The sequence below is a fragment of the Balaenoptera borealis genome, assembly GCF_965194805.1.
Source record: "Balaenoptera borealis genome assembly, chromosome: 11".
NCBI lineage: Eukaryota > Metazoa > Chordata > Mammalia > Artiodactyla > Balaenopteridae > Balaenoptera > Balaenoptera borealis.
This window is the reverse complement of record NC_138868.1, coordinates 30,424,056-30,444,312: the sequence shown is the minus strand read 5'-3', so window position 1 is coordinate 30,444,312 and position 20,257 is coordinate 30,424,056. Positions and strand designations below refer to the sequence as shown.

At 40.2% G+C, this 20,257-nt stretch overlaps 2 long non-coding RNA genes across 2 annotated transcripts in view; one reads left to right on the top strand and one right to left on the bottom strand.

Annotated features, from left to right (window-relative positions):
- Positions 1 to 14,590, top strand: part of LOC309606588 — a 113,132-nt gene extending 98,542 nt beyond the window's left edge. Inside the window, exon 3 of the long non-coding RNA XR_014231969.1 lies at positions 9,826 to 14,590. This is a non-coding gene — a long non-coding RNA (uncharacterized lncRNA). The remainder of the gene's footprint in view (positions 1 to 9,825) is intronic.
- The window catches only part of LOC309606598, a 330,419-nt gene that overhangs the window by 109,345 nt on the left and 200,817 nt on the right, over positions 1 to 20,257 (bottom strand). The window lies entirely within an intron of this gene.

Below are 20,257 nucleotides of genomic sequence, written 5' to 3'. Positions count from 1 at the left end.
AATTCTTCCAGGATACCCTTAGATGACTCTCTCCCTGCAGCTAATAAAACTGAGCTCCTTGGGCTTCCCTGGTGGCGCAGTGGTTGAGAATCTGCCTGCCAATGCAGGGGACACGGGTTCGAGCCCTGGTCTGGGAAGATCCCACATGCCACGGAGCAACTGGGCCCGTGAGCCACAACTACTGAGCCTGTGCGTCTGGAGCCTGTGCTCCCCAACAAGAGAGGCCGCGATAGTGAGAGGCCCGCGCACCGCGATGAAGAGTGGCCCCCGCTCACCGCAACTAGAGAAAGCCCTCGCACAGAAACGAAGACCCAACACAGCCAAAAATAAATAAATAAATTTATTAAAAAAAAAAAAAAAAAAACTGAGCTCCACAGAACTGAAGCGATTTGCCCATTCAGTGAGTGGCGGAGCAATGGAATGTGTGAGCCTGCCTCTCAGACCAGCGACAGTTGTTTCCTCCTGCTGCCATCCAGGCTGCCCGCCGTCCTCTTTGGCATGTGTACTTGTTGGGAAGCAGTGATCTTCAGCTGAGCTTCATGCAGGAGCCTTATGCTGATACCTTCTTCTGTGCTCTGTTTGCCTCTGCAGAAACAGGCTTGCTGGGGGTAGTAGACAAAGAAAAGAAAATGAATAATTTATATTTCACTTTCTCACAGAGGCTCCCCACTGGGTTGCTTTCTAGGGAAGATATTCCTGGGTTGCTGTCTCAGCGTGAGAGCACGTGCCAGGCCCAGCCCACTGTCCCCCTTTTCACCCTGAGATATCACCCAGACAGAAATATCAGGCTACGGGGTTTGATTATTGTCTTTTTATTTTGGTCCCTGGAAAAGGGAATGCTTTCTATCATTCATTGGTGAAACCTCACTTTTTTAGTGTTTAGTTGCTGTCAAAATGACCTAGATGGTGGGTAAGGCAATAGTGGTGCCTCTAACAGGACCACCAGAATTCTTACTTGATATCGTATATGAGTTTGCCTTCAGAACTTGGCTGTGGGGTGCTTGTATTCATCTTCCTTGCATACTAACTTCCAGCTGTCAGAATTATAGACTGAGTGTTGAGACAGACCTTAGAGACTTCTTTATTCCACTTTCCTCCTGCCCACTCTACTAAATGGGTTAATCAGGATACCCACTATTCTTTCCTAAAAGAAACTATGTTGTCTGCAGAGCATGTTGAGTGCCCAGCTCTGGGCTGCTGTGTTCTTTACGACACGACCTCATTCTACTCTGGACACTGCTGCCAGGATCAGATGTAAGGACCTGACCCAAATGTAGGCAGAACTTCAGCTAACTGGTGGTCTATGACATAGCTTAGTGCTGAAAGCTCAACCAAACAATGATTTTTATGGGATAATCAATTCCCTTTCTGTACTGCACTTTACTGTGCTGGAGAACAAATCATTTTGCAAGCAGTGGGAGCAGAGAGGAGGACTAGGATAGACATGAGTGAGCAAAGTTATGAGTAAGTTAAAGCTATGACAAAGTGGAAACTGTGGATAAGTAGAGAATGGTATTGAAAAGAAAGTCAGGTGGTAATAAGAGGAGATGCAAGAGACAGAGAAACAGGCAGGGAGGGTAGCTGAGAGCTTAGTCACACTAGTGACAGCCTACCTGAGAAGAAAATCCCCAGACTTTTGCTTCTCAGGTCCCTAAAACTTCAACAAATACAGAAAAACTTTTTGTTCCAATTTCTTTAAGTACGGCCATGTTGCAATTTCTTTTCTTGAATATCTGGCAAATTTTTCTTTACCTTATTGCCACAATAATCCTTATAACAAACATGAGTTAGCCTGAATGTAACTCTGTGTCTTGCCACTTAAAATAATATAACAGCCTTCATTTCTCACTTCATCCAACAGAAGAATATCTTCTGTAGCATCCCTGGCAAAAATTTGTCCATTTTTTGCTTAAAAACCTATAAGATTGAGGTTGCTGTACATCACAAGAAGGCCCATCCCATTTTTAAACACTTTGGAGGGTCAATCCTGAGACCATTTTCCACTAACAATCCCTCATAAATTTCCAGGTTCATCTCGACCCCACACATTACCCTTGAACTCCACTTTAAAGTACATTATTATATTTTAAGATATTCAGCTCTTCTTTATGGAATTTATTGAGGATTAACCTCAAGCTGCTCTTAGCCTTCAAATTTATTTTCCATTTTCTTTTTTTTTTTTAAATTATCTTTTTACATCTTTATTGGAGTATAAATGCTTTACAATGTTGGGTTAGTTTCTACAGTATAGCAAAGTGAATCAGCTATATGTATACATATATCCCCATATCCCTTTCCTCTTGCATCTCCCTCCCACCCTCCTTATCCCACCCCTCTAGGTGGTCACAAAGCACCGAGCTGATCTCCCTGTGCTCTGCAGCAGCTTCCCACCAGCCATCCATTTTACATTTGGTAGTGTATATATGTCAGTGCTACTCTCTCACTTCGTCCCAGCTTCCCCTTCCCACCCCCCTGCCGTGTCCTCAAGTCCATTCTCTACATCTCCATCTTTATTCCTGCCCTGCCAGTAGGTTCATCAGTACCGTTTTTTTTTTAGATTCCACATGTATCCATTAGCATACAGTATTTGTTTTTCACTTTCTGACTTAATTCACTCTGTATCACAGACTCTAGGTCCATCCACCTCATAACAAATAACTCAATTTCGTTCCTCTTTATGGCTGAGTAATGTTCCATTGTATGTATGTGCCACATTTTCTTATTCCATTCATCTGTTGATGCACATTTAGGTGGCTTCCATGTCCTGGCTATTGTAAATAGTGCTGAAATGAACATTGTGGTACGTGTATCTTTTTGAATTACGGTTTTCTCAGGGCATATGCCTCGTAGTGGGAATGCTGGGTCACATGATAGTTCTAATTATAATTTTTTTTTTTTTAGAGTTTGTAGTTTTTTTGTTTTTATTTTTGTTTTAAATTTATTTATTTATTTATTTATTTTTGGCTGTGTTGGGTCTTCGTTTCTGTGCGAGGGCTTTCTCTAGTTGTGGCAAGTGGGGGGCCACTCTTCATCACGGTGTGCGGGCCTCTCACTGTCACGGCATCTCTTGTTGCGGAGCTCAGGCTCCAGATGCGCAGGCTCAGTAATTGTGGCTCACGGGCCTAGTTGCTCCGTGGCATGTGGGATCTTCCCAGACCAGGGCTTGACCCGTGTCCTCTGCATTAGCAGGCAGATTCTCAACCACTGTGCCACCAGGGAAGCCCTAATTTTAATTTTTTAAGGAACCTCCATACTGTTCTCCAGAGTGGCTGTAACAATTTGCATTCCCACCTACAGTGCAAGAGGGTTCCCTTTCCTCCACACCCTCTCTAACACTTAATGTTTCTAGAGTTTTGATGTTGGCCATTCTGACCGGTGTGAGGTGATATCTCATTGTTGTTTTGATTTGCATTTCTGTAGATTGCTTTGGGTAGTATAGTCATTTTCACAATGTTGATCTTCCAATCCAAGAACATGGTATATCTCTCCATCTGTTTGTATCATCTTTGATTTCCTTCATCAGTGTCTTATAGTTTTCTGCATACACGTCTTCTGTCTCCTTAGGTAGGTTTATCCTTAGGTATTTTATTCTTTTGTTGCAATGGTAAATGGGAGTGTTTCCTTAATTTCTCTTTCAGATTTTTCATCATTAGTGTATAGGAATGCAAGAGTTTTCTGTGCATTAATTTTGTATCTCACTACTTTATCAAATTCTTTGAATTAGCTCTAGTAGTTTTTTGGTGGCATCTTTAGGATTTTCTATGTATAGTATCATGTCATCTGCCAACAGTGACAGTTTTACCTCTTCTTTTCCAATTTAGATTCCTTTTATTTCTTTTTCTTCTCTGATTGCTGTGGCTAAAACTTCCAAAACTATGTTGAATAATAGTGGTGAGACTGGGCACCCTTGTCTTGTTCCAGATCTTAGAGGAAATGCTTTCAGTTTTTCACCATTGAGAATGATGTTGACTGTGGGTTTGTCATATATGGCCTTTATTATGCCGAGGTAGGTTCCCTCTATGCCCACTTTCTGGAGCGTTTTTATCATAAATGGGTGTTGAATTTTGTCAAAAGCTTTTTCTGCATGTACTGAGATGATCATATGGTTTTTATTCTTCAATTTGTTAATATGGTGTATCACATTGATTGATTTGCATATATTGAAGAATCCTTGCATTCCTGGGATAAACCCCACTTGATCATGGTGTATGATCCTTTTAATGTGCTGTTGGATTCTGTTTATTATTTTGTTGAGGATTTTTGCATCTATGTTCATCAGTGATATTGGCCTGTAGTTTTCTTTTTTTTGACATCTTTGTCTGATTTGGTATCAGGGTGACGGTGGCCTCATAGAATGAGTTTGGGAGCATTCCTACCTCTGCTATATTTTGGAGGAGTTTGAAAAGGATAGGTGTTAGCTATTCTCTAAATGTTTGATAGAATTCACCTCTAAAGCCATCTGGCCCTGGGTTTTTGTTTGTTGGAAGATTTTTAATCACAGTTTCAATTTCAGTGCTTGTGATTGGTCTGTTCATATATTCTATTTCTTCCTGGTCCAGTCTTGGAAAGTTGTACTTTTCTAAGAACTTGTCCATTTCTTCCAGGTTGTCCATTTTATTGGCATATAGTTACTTGTAGTAGTCTCTCATGATCCTTTGTATTTCTGCAGTGTCAGTTATTACTTCTCCTTCTTCATTTCTAATTCTGTTGATTTGAGTCTTCTCCCTTTTTTTCCCGATGAGTCTGGCTAATGGTTTATCAATTTTGTTTATCTTCTCAAAGAACCAGCTTTTAGTTTTATTGATCTTTGCATTGTTTCCTTCATTTCTTTTTCATTTATTTCTGATATGATCTTTACGATTTCTTTCCTTTTGCTAACTTTCGGTGTTTTTTTTTTTTTTTTTTTTGATTCTTTCTCTAATTGCTTTAGGTTCAAGGTTAGATTGTTTATTTGAGATTTTTCTTGTTTCTTGAGGTAGGATTGTATTGCTATAAACTCTCCTCTTCGATCTGCTTTTGCTGCATCCCACAGGTTTTGGGTCACCATGTTTTCATTGTGAATTGTTTGTATGTATTTTTTGATTTCCTCTTTGATTTCTTCAGTGATCTCTTGGTTGTTTAGTAGTGTATTGTTTAGCCTCCATGTGTTTGTATTTTTTACAGTTTTTTTTCCTGTAATTGACATCTAGTCTCATAGCATTGTGGTCAGAAAAGATGCTTGATATGATTTCAATTTTCTTACATTTACTGAGGCTTGATTTGTGACCCAAGATATGATCTATCCCGGAGAATGTTCCATGAGCACTTGAGAAGAAAGTGTAATCTCTTGTTTTTGGCTGGAATGTCCTATAAATATCAATTAACTCCATCTTGTTTAATGTATCATTTAAAGCTTGTGTTTCCTTATTTATTTTCTGTTTGGATTATCTGTCCACTGGTGTAAGTGGGGTGTTAAAGTCTCCTATTGTTATTGTGTTACTGTCGATTTCCCCTTTTATGGCTGTTAGCATTTGCCTTATGTATTGAGGTGCTACTATGTTGAGTGCGTAAATGTTTACAGTTGTTATATTTTCTTCTTGGATTGATCCTATGATCATTACGTAGTGCCCTTCCTTGTCTCTTGTAATAGTCTTTATTTTAAAGTCTATTTTGTCTGATATGAGAATTGCTACTCTGGCTTCCTTTTGCTTTCCATTTGCATGGAATATCTTTTTCCATCCCCTCACTTTCAGTCTGCATGTGTCCCTAGGTCTGAAGTTGGTCACTTGTAGACAGCATATATACAGGTCTTGTTTTTGTATCCATTCAGCTAGTCTGTGTCTTTTGGTTGGAACATTTAATCCATTTCATTTAAGGTAATTATTGATATGTATGTTCCTATTACCATTTTCTTAATTGTTTTGGGTTTGTTCTTGCAGGTCTTTTCTTTCTTGTGTTTCCTGCCTAGAGAAGTTCCTTTAGCATTTGTGGTAAAGCTGGTTTGGTGGTGCTGAATTCTCTTAACTTTTGCTTGTGTGTAAAGCTTTTGATTTCTCCATCGAATCTGAATGAGATCCTTGCTGGGTAGAGTAATCTTGGTTGTAGGTTTTTCCCTTTCATCACTTTAAATATATCTTTCTACTCCCTTCTGGCCTGTAGAGTTTCTGCTGAAAGTTCAGCTGTTAACCTTATAGGGATTCCATTGTTGCTTTTCCCTTGCTGCTTTAATATTTTTTCTTTGTTTTTAATTTTTGTTATTTTGATTAATATCTGTCTTAGTGTGTTTCTCCTTGGGTTTATCCTGTATGGGACTCTCTATGCTTCCTGTACTTGATTAACTATTTCCTTTCCCATGTTTGGAAAGTTTTCAGCTCTAATCTCTTCAAATATTTTCTCAGACCCTTTTCTTCTTCTTCTTCTGGGATGCCTGTAATTCGAATGTTGGTGCACTTAATGTTGTCCCAGAGGTCTCTGAGACTGTCCTCCATTCTTTTCATTCTTTTTTCTTTATTCTGCTCCCCAGCAGTTATTTCCTCCATTTTCTCTTCCAGGTCACTTATCTGTTCTCCTGCCTCAGTTATTCTGCTATTGATTCCTTCTAGAGTATTTTTAATTTCAGTTATTTTGTTTTTCATTTCTGTTTGTTTGCTCTTTAGTTCTTCTAGTTCCTTGTTAAATGTTTCTTGTATTTTCTCTATCCTATTTCTGAGATATTGGATCATCTTTACTATCATTACTTTGAATTCTTTTTCAGGTAGTTTGCCTATTTCCTCTTCATTTATTTGGTGTTGTGGGTTTTTATCTTACTCCTTTGCCTGCAAGATATTTCTGTCTTGTCATTTTGTCTAATTTACAGTATTTGAGCTCTCCTTTCCCTAGCCTGCAGGGTTGTAGTTCCTCTTGCTTCTGTTCTCTGCCTCTCGTGGTGAGGTTGGTCCAGTGGCTCGCATAGGCTTCCTGATGGGAGGGACTGGTGCCTGCTTTCTGGTGGGTGGAGCTGATTCTTTTCCCTCTGATGAGCAGGGCTGTGTCAGGTGTGTTTTGGGGTATCTGTGAACTTAGTATGGCTTTAGGTAGTCTGTTTGATGATAGTTGGGTTTGTGTTCCTGTCTTGTTTGTTGTTTGGTGTGAGGCATCCAGTGCTGGGAGCTGCTGGCTGTTGGCTTTCTCAAGAGCCCTCTTAGTTGGGCCCTGAGATTTTTATTCAGTTATTCTTGTATAGTCTTGCATTCTGCCTGCTTTGCACACAGAAGGTTTTGTGATAATTCTAATATAGGTTCCATCCAGTTTCCCTCCAATCTCTTTTCCCTTCACTAGGTCCATATTCACGAGCCTCTAGTAGAGATGAATGATGTGGCCTTAGAGTATTCTCTTTCTTCTTTGCAACTAGTCTTTGTGGGCAAATTTCTCTTTCTGAAAGATGTAACCAGTGATGTGGCAGTAAATGTTTAATTACCAGCTCTACAAAAAAAGTGTGTGTGTCTGTACAAATATAGATATATACATGTTTATAAATTTATTAAAAATTTTGGGGGGGTGGTGGTTGTAGGATGAATTGGGAGATAGGGATTGACATATATACACTAATATGTATAAAATAGATAACTAATAAGAACCTGCTGTATAAAAAATAAATAAAATAAAATTCAAAAATTCAAAAAAAAATTTATTAAAAATTTTACTGATACAAAGTATGGGCATTACAAATAATATAATATACAATCATCTTTATCATAAATTCCATAGAGTGAACTGATTCTCACAGTATTTTTGTTGATTTTTGCTGAACTCTTTTATCCTTACCCGATCTACTGTTGCAATTGAAGAATGAGTGTAGTTCTGACATGAATGTTGCTTGGTATTTTCATTTACATTAGCTAATAAGATGAAACTGAAGAAATGAAGGCATATGTTGGAACTTTACTAATTGGCTAATGATGTGTACAGCTTATTTGCTGAATTGGATAAAGGTTTTAGAATACAGGAAGGTTATTTCCTCAAACAATTATAGACAACCTGCTTTAAAGTGTAATCTGCAGTATTAACATTTTCTCCATTACATTCTTAAGTCGAGATAGTCAGCAAAACAATAAATCAAACCCTGACTTGTGGCCTTTGTTGATTTCCGTGCCGTGACTATTCCCACCATGGCTGATTTTAAGTTACCAACATGATGACATGGGATGTAGGGTTGGGAGGGGATGGTAGCAATGCGCCATTACATAGTATTTCCACCTCACGACTGCAATAGATATAAATAGCCTCAGGAACATATATAATATTGAAATGTAGTAAAATCATTCATTAGGAGTGATGGGTTTTGGGACTGTATTGACTTTGTTTTTAGTATTGCTTAGTTATAAATTTATGTAATAAAAATTTTTACAATTTTTACATATTCGGCGAGCTGTGTTTATGAGCTCGCTGAATTCCTGGAAATTTAACAAGTTCGTTCCAGCATACCACTCAATGTAGCCCTTTGATTTTAGCAGAGTATCCTCAGTCTTAATCCCCCAGAGCAAAATGAGTAAGGGTACTACAATCAGTGGTATGGCTTTGCAATCATTATTGTTTCACATCTTCATCCCTGTTTTGAGATTTAATATTTTAGAACTCCAGTTTTCAAGCTGTGAATAAATCTAATTTGAAGGCTAAGAAGAGACTGTGGATGTGCTTTCTTGTTGTAAGCTTTTCACCTTGCAACAGTTTCAGAAAGAAGGAAGAGATCCTGGGTCCAGTTTGCACACTCATAACTCCCTGATGCATAGGTCTTGTTCCCTGAAGAGATTCTTGAATCTTTGTCCCTTTAATGGGAGCAGGGTCCCCAGTAACGAGTTGTGGCATAGAGGGAGGACAGGGCTTCCCTGGCTGAAAAGGCGAGGTTTAGGCAGGAAGAAGAGAGAGGAGGAATAAGGTTTCTTTTGCTGGTGTTTAGAATGTTTTCATAATTTCAATCTTGAAAATGAGGGATCAAGGAATGTGCTTATGAATAGGGAGTTTTGGGGAGAGAGTGTCACATTATTGATAGAATATAATCGAGGTGTCAGCTAAGGTTAATACCCTTTGAACTATTTACATAATTGATTTAGGGTCCGTGTGGACATTAACTTCAGAAGGAAAGCAACCCTGATGACGCCTTGATTTTGGAAACCCATTTTGGCCTTCTGACTTCCGGAATTATAAGACAAGACATATGCATTGTTTAAGCCACTGAATTGTGGCAATTTGTTGTTATAGCTCAAGAGGAAACTAATACACTTATTTTTCCATCTGTAGGGATTTCATGGAGAGATTTTCCCATGAACATAAAAGGCAGCACAGGTTTCTGCTAGGCCACTGTCCAACTGTGTCAATTGCTGGGAGCACCACAATGTCTCCACCAGACTCAAGTTGGATTTTACTCTCTGATCTCCCACACATCCAATGAGACATCCCCCAGAGTCACTGAAGTGGCCAGGAGGATCTCCTTCCATCCTGGCCCAGAACAGCCCAAGCAAAAGCCTGGCAGTGGAGGACCTTCTTCGAAGCCGCCACTCAGGCTGCTGAGCGGAGCTTGTGTGACGGCTCCATTAGAGGGGTGTGCCACACAGCCATTATGCGGTCACATCTTCAGTGCAGCCCGCTGGGCTCAAATACCGCTTTGGGAAGCAATAAATAATTTTCTGTTATTGGCGAGGGTCGCTGCTAGTCTCCTCCTGCTCTTTGGCACTTGTTTCCACAGCCCGTTGCTGTTAGGAAATGAAAACCCAGCATTAAACGTTTAATTCTGAAATATATTTTCTCAAGAGGTGTTCATTTGAGCTCCCTGGATTTTGAAAGTTTTTTTTTTTCACCCTTGGCTGCAAGCTCTCGCAGCCCTAGGCACCCCTGCTGCTGGTCATTGAAGGATGAAGGATGAAATGATTGCTTTCAAGAGCGGGTAATCACTGGTCTCAAGCACTCCATCAAATAACATCATCAGCAGAGGGCAAGTGGGGAAGCTGTCTTCACTCCTCTGATGGCTGGAAGCTGTGGCTGCTGCCTGTAGTCCTGTCGTCAGGATCCCCCACTTTCTCCTGCATACTGGGTACGAGTTACTGCGTAAGCAACTTCTGGTAGCGTTAGGAGACTAATTAGGCCTATCTGAAGGATTTAAAAGTGTGCTTTGGCGACATTCTAATCTATGTTGGAATTGTAGTCCTCTTACTTCCTAGCTGTGGATCTCAGACAAGGTACCTCTCTGGAACCTCAGGGTTCTTGCTTGTTAAATGGTGATTTTATTTCCCTTGGAAGGTTGTTATGAAGATCAGAGGTAATGTGTGGTGTAAGATGCTTGGCACAGAACTGAGTAGCTGCTCAGGAAATCCTGATTTTCATTATTAGTAAATATTAAAACAACTTCTGCATTAATCTCCTCTTCCATTGATTATTAGCTTATTAGCTCCATTTTTTCAGATGAGAAACAGCCCAGGAAGTTTTAGTGACTTCTCAGGTGGTGAATAGTGTGCCACTGACCGGAGCCGGTTCCTCTGGCTCAGTGCTAGGCACAGCGTGGCTCAGCCTCACTTGGGAGTTTGACGGAAATGCAAGTTCTTCGGCCTCGTCTATAAAGTCAGCATCTCTGGGCACCGAACCCAGGAAGCGATATTTTAACACGCTCTCCAGATAATTCTTAGGCACACTAAAATTCAAGAAGCACTGTTTGAATTTGTGATTCAGATCTCTTTCCAATATAGCACACTGCCTTCTTAGTTCCAGCTCCAAACTGGGCCATCATCCAGGACCATCTAATCTAAAGGTCATCAGAGGGTGACCAATTTGGGACTCAACTGAGATCAGCCTCTCTCTCCTTTTTCTCTCTCTTCCTGCTCACACATAGGCATACTCAAGTGAGAGTAAAAATGCTGCTGACCAGCCCCAAACCAGGAACTGTATTAGCTGTAGAAGAAGGGGCACTAATAGGAATTTCTTTCCATTTGTTTCCAAGACTGGTGCTGCTGGAGCAATACAGTGGGCATAATGGGAACTATGTGCTTTGAGCTCACTGCATGTTGCCTGGCGTTTGACAAGACGATTGAAGACAGCCAGCCTATCTGGTGGGTGGCAATGGAGGGAAATGCTGCTGACTCGTGGGCCTGATGTCGGATATTTATACGACTAATTGATGTTCGTAGCCCCATCTGCTTATTTCATCTAGTCACGGAGACTTCCTCTGGGCCTTTATATGAAGACCAATAACTTTGGAGACTGTATAATAGTGGCTGAGAGCCTGAGCTTGAACTCAGGCCGACTTGGGTCTGAATCTTTTCTATGCAACCCTGGACCCAGTGTTTATTTCTGAGTCTCCGTGTCTTCATCTCTTGGGGGGAGGGGTCAGCAAACTTCTTCTGAAAATTGCTGTCTCAGCTAGTAACTGTCACCATAGCATGAACATAGCCATAGATAATATGTAAATGACTGGTGCAAATATGTTCTATAAGACTTTGTAAAATAGGCAGTGGGCTGGATTTGGGCTGCAATTTATAGTTTCCTAAAGCCTACTCTTGAGGAGATGATAATAGTGTTTCTTTTTAGACTTATTATGAAGATTATATGTCATAACATATGTAAATCTAGTCCCTGGTATCAAGCAGGTATATAACAATTGGTACTTATTATTTTTGTAAGTTGTATCAAAATGACACATTGGTACATATTTAAAATGAGAGTTCTAGATGATAGGACTGACAACTGAATAAGGGCAAGATTATAAATCTTGTTTTTAATTTAAAGGTCCTAGCTCTTCCTCCCTGCTAGGATCTAGAGGGATTTATATGCATATGATGATGATGATGATAAAATAATAGTAATAATGATAATAATAATAATAATAGTACATATTAAGTACTTACTCTAAATCTGGAATTATTCTAAGTGCTTTACCTGTACTTTATTTAATTCTCACAAACAACCCCATTAAGTCTGTAGCAGTTTTAGCCTCTTTTATATACAAAGAAATCAAGGCACAACTTGAGTAATTTGCCCAAGATAACACAGCTTGTAAACAGCAGGACTGAGATGTGAACTTAGGCAGTCTGGTGTCAGAACCAACCCTCCTAACCAACGGGCAATACTGCCTCCCTAAGGAAACTCAAAGGCACCCTGCCCCGTGATACACCCTGAGTTCCATGGAGAAGAGATATCCCAGGGGATGCTCAGCCTGCTTGGCTTTCAGCTCTGAGCTCTCTGTGGAATGCTCTTGCCTGCGGTTTCCAGCTCCTTTGCTGCCTCGCCCGTCCCATTCTCCATCCAGTCTCTACTTAGCCATCCAGTCTGATGTTCCTTTGGGGGATCTATTCATGGCTCTGCATCCTGGCTCCATTTCCCTTGGCTTCACAACATCACAGGCACTTTCATAATGACACTGACTGTCTCTGCCGGCTCCCACCAGCACACTCACTTCTTTTTTACCAGAACGCCCTGCTCTTCTTATTGGGAACTCAATAGTTCTGAGTGGAGATATGGCAGACACAGAGGCGAGACTCAACCCCAGGACATCAACTAGGATTTCCCCAAGATACTTAGCAAGGACTTTCTACAGAGTCTGGTGTCCTGCCTCAGGGTCTCCTGGTCACTTCCACTGGTGGTCCTATGTCCCAGGTTAGTGTTCCACCTGTTCATTGGTCTTAGGTATCTCTGATGGCTTATTTATCTCTTCCAGGCAGATGGAGGGCTAAGCTGGGGCCTAGAGAGGGACTATCCTTGAATTCTTTTCAGATTTTCCTTTGCTGTGGTTCTGGGTCCCTGGTATAAAGTTTGTGCTGGTATATGACATCTTACAATCTAAAGAGAAATTCTCTCTCTCCTTCTCCCCCCCCACTCCCCCCTCTGCACCCACACACATCAAAGGGCCATAGCTGGCATAGGCATTCTTGTTTCAGCCATTTATTTGGAGGACAGTATAATTAACTATGCCTACTCTTATTGAATGCTAGAAAATAAAAGAAAAATAGTTTAATTATAATGTCAGGATGCTGGGTAGTAACAATGACAATAACTACATTTACAGGGTTCACTATGTGCCAGGAACTCTTCTAAGGTACTGGAAGTCTTTTCTTACCAATGACAAATTCATTAGTCAAAATCAAGTGCGAGTCAGCATTAAGAACATAAAAACCAAACGGTCAAGAAGAGGGGACATTCAGAAATTCAGACTGATTGTTAGGATGAGGGTGGCAACATTAAGGTCAAGGGAGGAGTGAGAAGAGGTAGGGGCAGAATAAATTGTATTGTTGGAAACTCCAATACATGTTGGGCAAATATATGGGTGAGAGGGTTACAGGGAGGAGAGAGGGTAGAGAATAGGAAAGGTTTAAAGTTAACTTTATTGAACACGTAATATATGGTATGTGTTTCCTATACAAATTTTCATTTAGTTCTCCCCTGACAACACTATCTTAGTCAGCTTGGGCTGTCATAACAAAATACCATAGACTGGGTGGCTTACATCACAGATTTCATTTCTCACAGTTCTGGAGGCTGGCAGTCTGAGATCAGGGTGCCAGCGTGGTTGGGTTCTGGTGAGGGCCCTCCTCCTGGCTCGATGGCTCCCTCCTCAATGTGTCCTCACATGGCCTTTCCTCGGTGCGTGTGCATGGAGAGAGAGATTTCATTTTCACTCTTCATCTTCTGATAAGGCCCCCAAACCAGTGGGATTAGGATCTAACCCTTATGACTCATCTTAATTACCTTCAAAAAGCCCTGTCTCCAAATACAGTCACGTTGCAGGTTACAGCTTCAACACATGAATTTAGGAGGGATGCAACTCAATCCACAGCAAACACTATGAGAAAGGTATTATTAGTTTTAGTTTATAGATGAGAAATGAATGCTTAGAGGAAGTGATAAGTTGTCCATGGCTTCACATACATCATATGGTAAAGCAAGGTTCAAACCCAGAAACTCTGACTCCTGAGCATTCCTACATCCCAGGCCACTTGGGGAATGGTGCGGGCAAGTTCCTGGGAGCTCTTAGTGGTCCTAGGGGCTGAGTTAGTCCTCCTGGACCTGCTCCTGTGTTAATCTTTCCCACCTGGGCTTGGCTTCTCAGGTGAGGAACTTCGGAATATTTTTTTCCTCGCTTTTCTTTTCTCTGCCCCTCTTAGATTATTGGTTCAGGCAGATGTTCTGTCACTTTGTAGAGAAATTGACAGGCCCTGGAGATACTGAGTGGACTTCTGTGAGTTTCTTCTGTCTCTGCCAACGAGAATGAGCCTTTCGCTGTTTCTCTTTCTCCCGATGCTGCTAGGATTGTTAATGAAGGCTGCACCTTTCTGGTGTCAGAGGTAGCCATTTGCCCTCTAGGCCATCTATCTGGTTGGCTGGAAGTAACATCTCATTGTCTGTGGCAATAAATCCAAGCTGGGAGCCTCTCTGACTGAAAGAACTTTTACAATCTCAGCTGTCTTCTCCGAAATGTATATTCAGAGTGTCTTTTTGCCAAGCCAGAAATTTGTAGGCGATAACTTATCTTTCTCTATCCATTCAGCTTGGAAGTATGCACGTGGGCATTTTTCACCTTGTCAGGAAGAATCAGCTCTTTCATGAGAAAAGGAGGATGAGAAAGGACGCAGCTAGGTCATCCGTGGCCACATTCTTTAGTGCTAGCTGTAGACAGGCTGGCATGGAAGACTATGGATAGATCTGCAAATAGACCTCTAAGAAGGTACACATAAAATGTGAATTAACAGAAGAAATATAATGTCATTTCCCTTTATCTAACTGGCAAAGATATTTTAAAAAAACACCTAGATATCCAGTTTGGGTGAGATTACAGTGAAACACCCACTGCATTTATTTTCACAGCCCTTCTGGAGGGCATCATGTTTCAAAGGCCTTCAGAAGACACCTACCCTTTGAAACAAGTGAATCTACTTTAAAAAATGCATTCTAAGAAAATAATCATTCATCTGCACAAAGATTTTACTAGGAGATATTCATGGCAGCATTTAAAATAGTGAAATTTGGTATAACTAAATGCTCATATTTGCATAATTAAGCAGTTTATGGTACATCAATGCAATCAAAAATATGTCAGGTATATATTAAATATTTGTTGACCTAGAAAGATATTTATGATATATTTTTAATTAAAAAAAAGGTTACAAGTTAGTATACACAGTATAATCTATTGTACATAGTGTATGTGTTATATGTATTTAAAGTTATATGCTTAAGTTGTTCAATAGTGATATATAGGTATATGATTGCAGTTTTCTTTGCCTTCCTATATTTTTATTAAAAATTTTAATACAATAAATGGGTCTCACTTTACTAACAGAAAAAAAAAAAAAGCTTATTTTAAAGTTATAGAAAGAAACAATTGCCTAGAAAGTGGACAGGACCACAGGCATAACTCTAGAATCTAGCCCTACCTAGTGCCCCATCACCACCCACCCACTTCTCTTTTCTCCATCTTATTCTATTCCTTCCTTCACACTCTAGTTCCTTTCCTTGGCTATCTGTGGCATTGCACAGTTGTACTGCATGAAATTTTAGAAACTTTTTGATAAATTGTCTACAGTTTGGAAGTAAGAAGGAAGACATTTATTAAGACAATTGGAACCACAAGAAAGGAACAACTTATCTTTATTTGTATCACGAAAAGCTAGAATTTTTAACTCCTTTGGGTACAATGGAGAATCATAACTAACATCTGAACTCTAGCTAGTATACAGAATGAGGACAGAGCAAAAAGCAGTTTCATAAATTATATTCTTACCTTGTCTGGTAGCCCTAACCTTATACACTTATTTATATAAGGGTTAGCAACTTAGTAAATATTCTTATTTCACCAATATTTTCTTTTTTTTTTTTTTTTTTGGCCATGCCACGAGGCATGTGGGATCTTAGTTGCCCGACCAGGGATTGAACACGTGTCCCTTGCAGTGGAAGTGCAGAGTCTTAACCACTGGACTGCCAGGGAATTCCCTCACCAGTATTTTCATTTCCTCTTCTGGAACAAGTCTTAAAATGTTTTGAGGTTAAAGCAAAATTACTCTCTTTTAAAATTTTAGTTTTGAGAATAGAGGTTTAAAATGAAGCACTTTCATGAGCTAACTTGTGCTTATTCAAAATATTAAGTAATTGTGATAAAACAAGTGATAGCAAATTAAATTCTGTCACTGACTTTTTCTATTCTTACATTTATTTAAAAATGATTTTGTGTCTCTGAAGGATAACACAAGCCACAGTTTTGCAATAAGAGTGTTGTGTTGCTTTCTGTCACTTCTATTTTCTCACCTGGAATTAATTTAAATGAGTATCAGTTTAGCTCTCCCCAGGATCTAATCTATTTACACCCACTAAAATTAACTGGGCTAATTTCATTATGTCATCGTTGACACTATGATGCTTCGCCATTTGGGGAGTTGAATTCTCAGTTCTAAGATGGTCTCTGGGATGTGTAAGTCTGAGATGCCTGAGCTGTGGTTGTGCTCTGTCCAGCTTGGCTGGATTTTGTATTGTAATGGAACTGTAATTCTTATGACGTGATTTCCATCCACTCTGATTGCGGTCCTTTAAGTCAGCCAGATACACCCAGATACTTCAACTAACTCTAAATAGCTCTGACCCCACAAGACTGTATTTGTAGGTATTCCTAGACCTACTGTCCTTATTCCCTCTTTTTTCCATCTCTTGCTTCTCTATCTTAACTCTGATCTGTTGGCTTTTAGGATTCAGTGTTTGTATTTGGTAGTGAATCAAATGCCAAGAAGACCTTCACTAAGAGATGTTAATGTGAATAAGCTTCGGGATAACAGCTACGTGGCATGGCTGCAACCCTTCCTCCCCTTCCCTTACCCGGGGTAGACATTGCTAATCAAACACCATATTCTTTTTCCTGCTGAGCCTGGATGCAGTCTCAGATCATTCCCAATCGTGCTCCTTAAGCAGTCATTACCAATACAGTGGGTGAGATATGTGAGATAAAATCAACTTGTCATTTCTGAACTGATCCTGCTAGCTCTTCTTGCTTTGGGCAGCTGCTAGTATAATATCCTTCCTAAATTTACAGCCTTTAAAACCCAGTTCCAGCACTGGCCTCTTGATTGGTGCCTCAACCCCTTCCTATGCAGTGTATATCTTTGATTAATTGAACTTGTAATTTTAAAACAAGAGTTTCCAGGTCTCAAATCCTTTCCTCAAAAGCTTCCTTGGTACTTCAGAGCATAAATTGCTAAAGAAAATTGTCAGCTGTTGAAACACATACTCCTTCACTTCCAAATCCATTCAACTTTCACCTGTTATTGATTGGCTATGTTCCATGCCAAATATTGTACTGGCACAATGGGGACACAAATAAACTGGATAAAGTCAGTACCTTTAGAGAGTCAAGCTCTCTAGGAGGGGGTTCAGAAATTACCACAACATGAACAGTACAGGACATGTGCTTGGAAAGGGAAACTGAATGTTGTGGAATCTGAGAGAGAGATATCACTTTCTACCAATGGTTGGGGATGTGGATCATGGGAGAAGTAGCAACTGAGGTGTATGTTGGCTCTGCTAATTATTAGGTGTATGACCTTGGACATGTTATCTCACCTCTCTAAGCCTCAGGTTCCTCAATTCAAAGTGAGGATAATATTGGTAACTCTACAGAGGATTGCAGCAAGGATTAGATGAAGATGAGAAAATAAAGAGAAACTCAAGCTAGGATACTGTCAGTGCTCAATAAATGTTAACTCTCAGAATGCCCCCAGAATTAGACCAGGAGAAGAAAGAAAAGTGAACTTCTGTATACTGGTCACTCTCTGTAGTTGACCCTGCTCCTGACTTTTCCCCCTTCACTGTATGTCCCCTTTCAGAATTGCTAGCAGTTGTGCTAATGGTAGTAGTGGAAGAGGAAGAAGGAAGAGAAGGAGAGGAAAGAAGAGGAGAAAGTCAAAGGAAGCTTGCAATGGATAAGGATCGAGGAAGATCAGTTTTCTTGCAAAACTGTACTTATCTTTTCAATGATGAGTAATGAGGTAAAATGGCTGAGAGAGGTTTTTGAAAGGGGGCTGCAATCTGGTCCATGGGAGATGTCAACTTCTTCTCTTACATGCTCACATGTCTTTGCAGGTGTGGCGGTTTTAGAATTGTACTCTTCCTAAACCCCAAGAGACCTCTCAGTGATCGTTCATCTCCACCCAGTCGTCATGATGGCTAAATGTCCTCTGTGGTCTTGGACCCTTAGGGTTACTTTTACATTAATTTCCCCCTCAAACCCATCTCTCTATAGTGCTCCCAGACCAGTTGCCCTACTGTTGGCCTCACATATTTTGCAAGGATAATGTAAACATTTAATGCCATGGAAACAATTCTGGTGTCTTAATTCTGTATATCTCAATCTTGGCTACACCTTAGAATCATTAGCAAGTCAGGGTCTCCTCCCTCCGGGATTTTGATTTAATTTATCTAAGGTGAGACCCTGGCTTCCATCATTTTAAAAGATCCCCATGTGTTTCTTAATGTGCTGTTAGGGTTGAGTGCCACTAAGTTAACTGAATAAATTTTTGAGAGGAAAACCTCAGCCATAATTTGCTTATTAATTCTAACATACAAAAAAATTGAAGAAAATTAAAGGAGGAAAAATGTCCTTATTTGTTAGAAAAATATTTGCTTTTTAAAATAGCGAGGCTAAAAAAACAGCATTCATGATCAAGGCTATGCATAAATAGATAATTTTTGTCAAAAGGCTTGGCTTATTTGGAGCACTGTATAAAGATAGAGATGCTCCAAGGATTTGAAACTGGTCCCAGGATTAGAAATTTGGAGGGATTTGTGTTGAATTATGAAATCAAAACATGGTCTGAGTATAGCAAAGGTAATTTCCCAATGAGTTATTGCTCAATATTATCTTTACACATTAAATCTTGGCCTGCCTAAAAGGGAAATTGAATAACCTTATGGATTTTTTAATACATAGGGACTGGCCTGGATATACACATAGGCAAACAGCTCAGACTTGACTTAAAAGGGGCTAGGGAGACAGATCATCTATATATTTTGGCCCACTAATTTTACAGAGGAGTAAACCAAGGGCCAGTGGATAGGAAGAGTTGTGTAATAATGCAAAGCTGGGGCCCAGCTTTTACCTTCTGGCCCGTTTTTTCATGTTGCTGAATTAAAGATTTAATATTTATTGAATATCTGATATGTGCCTGATTCTAGCAGGGGCCCTCTTACTGAAACTGGGAGCTAGGATAGCTTGGATACAAAAATTAGAGAAAAAAACCCGGTAGTAACTAAGACCGTCACTCATTCATATATATTACAAAACTTATCTTGGTCATGCCAGGTGCATGGTCTGAGCAGGGCCAATGGCAAGGTCAGTGTTGTTGAGTCACCTGGGCTGACTCTTCTGATAAAGAGTGATAGGGTCAGAGCCTGGGTGGGTTTGAACCTGAAGGTCAAGGTTAAATGGCACCAGCAATTTTAAGGGTGGAAGGACAGAGTCTGGCAGGTCATTCCTATGTACAGTTAGGAGGCACCTCAATCTCATCCTTAATAAGTCAAGCCTACAGGAGAAACATCTCCAACCTTTTCCCAAAGTAAGACTCAGCCAGGCAACTCCTTTAGGAAGAAGATTGCCACATATAATAAAGGATGCCTGTTAAATTTGAATTTCAGATAGACAACAAATACTTTTTAAAGTATAAGTATGTTTCATATTGGCCCCAAATACTTACACTAAAAAGAGTATTTGTTATATATTCAAAATCAAATTTAACTTACACCTTCTATTTTATTTTCTAAATCTGGAAACCCTATCTGGGAAACTCCTCTGGACCTCCTTTCCCCATAATCTGGCTTATTTTCCTTTCTTCTTTATTCACATAAGATTGAGTACAGGGTACCACTATTAGCTATTAATACTTCCCCTCTCCCCCTCATTTTGTTATATAGAGTACAGGCTTCCAGGAGGCTGGCACAAGTTGGCGCTCAGGAAAGGTTGATTGGATGGGTAATGAATGGAACAAATGTGTCTGAACCCAAGAGTGTGCTGGCTCAGGGCAAAGTCCTTCCTGATTTGGAAGAAGCAATTCCATGTGCAGCTGACACTGGTGTTACATGAAAATATTTCTGGGGCCAGCCTAAGTTTTGTTATTCAGAACCACCCTCTTAGTCTGGCTTCTAGAAGCTCCATGAAGCAGCTTGTGATGCCTTCCCACCCCATGGTGGGTCTGGGGTTGGCTTGTTAGGCCAGCAGAGTTGAGAAGCACATGTTGTGGCAGGCATTTCTCTCATTGCTCTTGAAATGTCCAAAGGCTCTGTC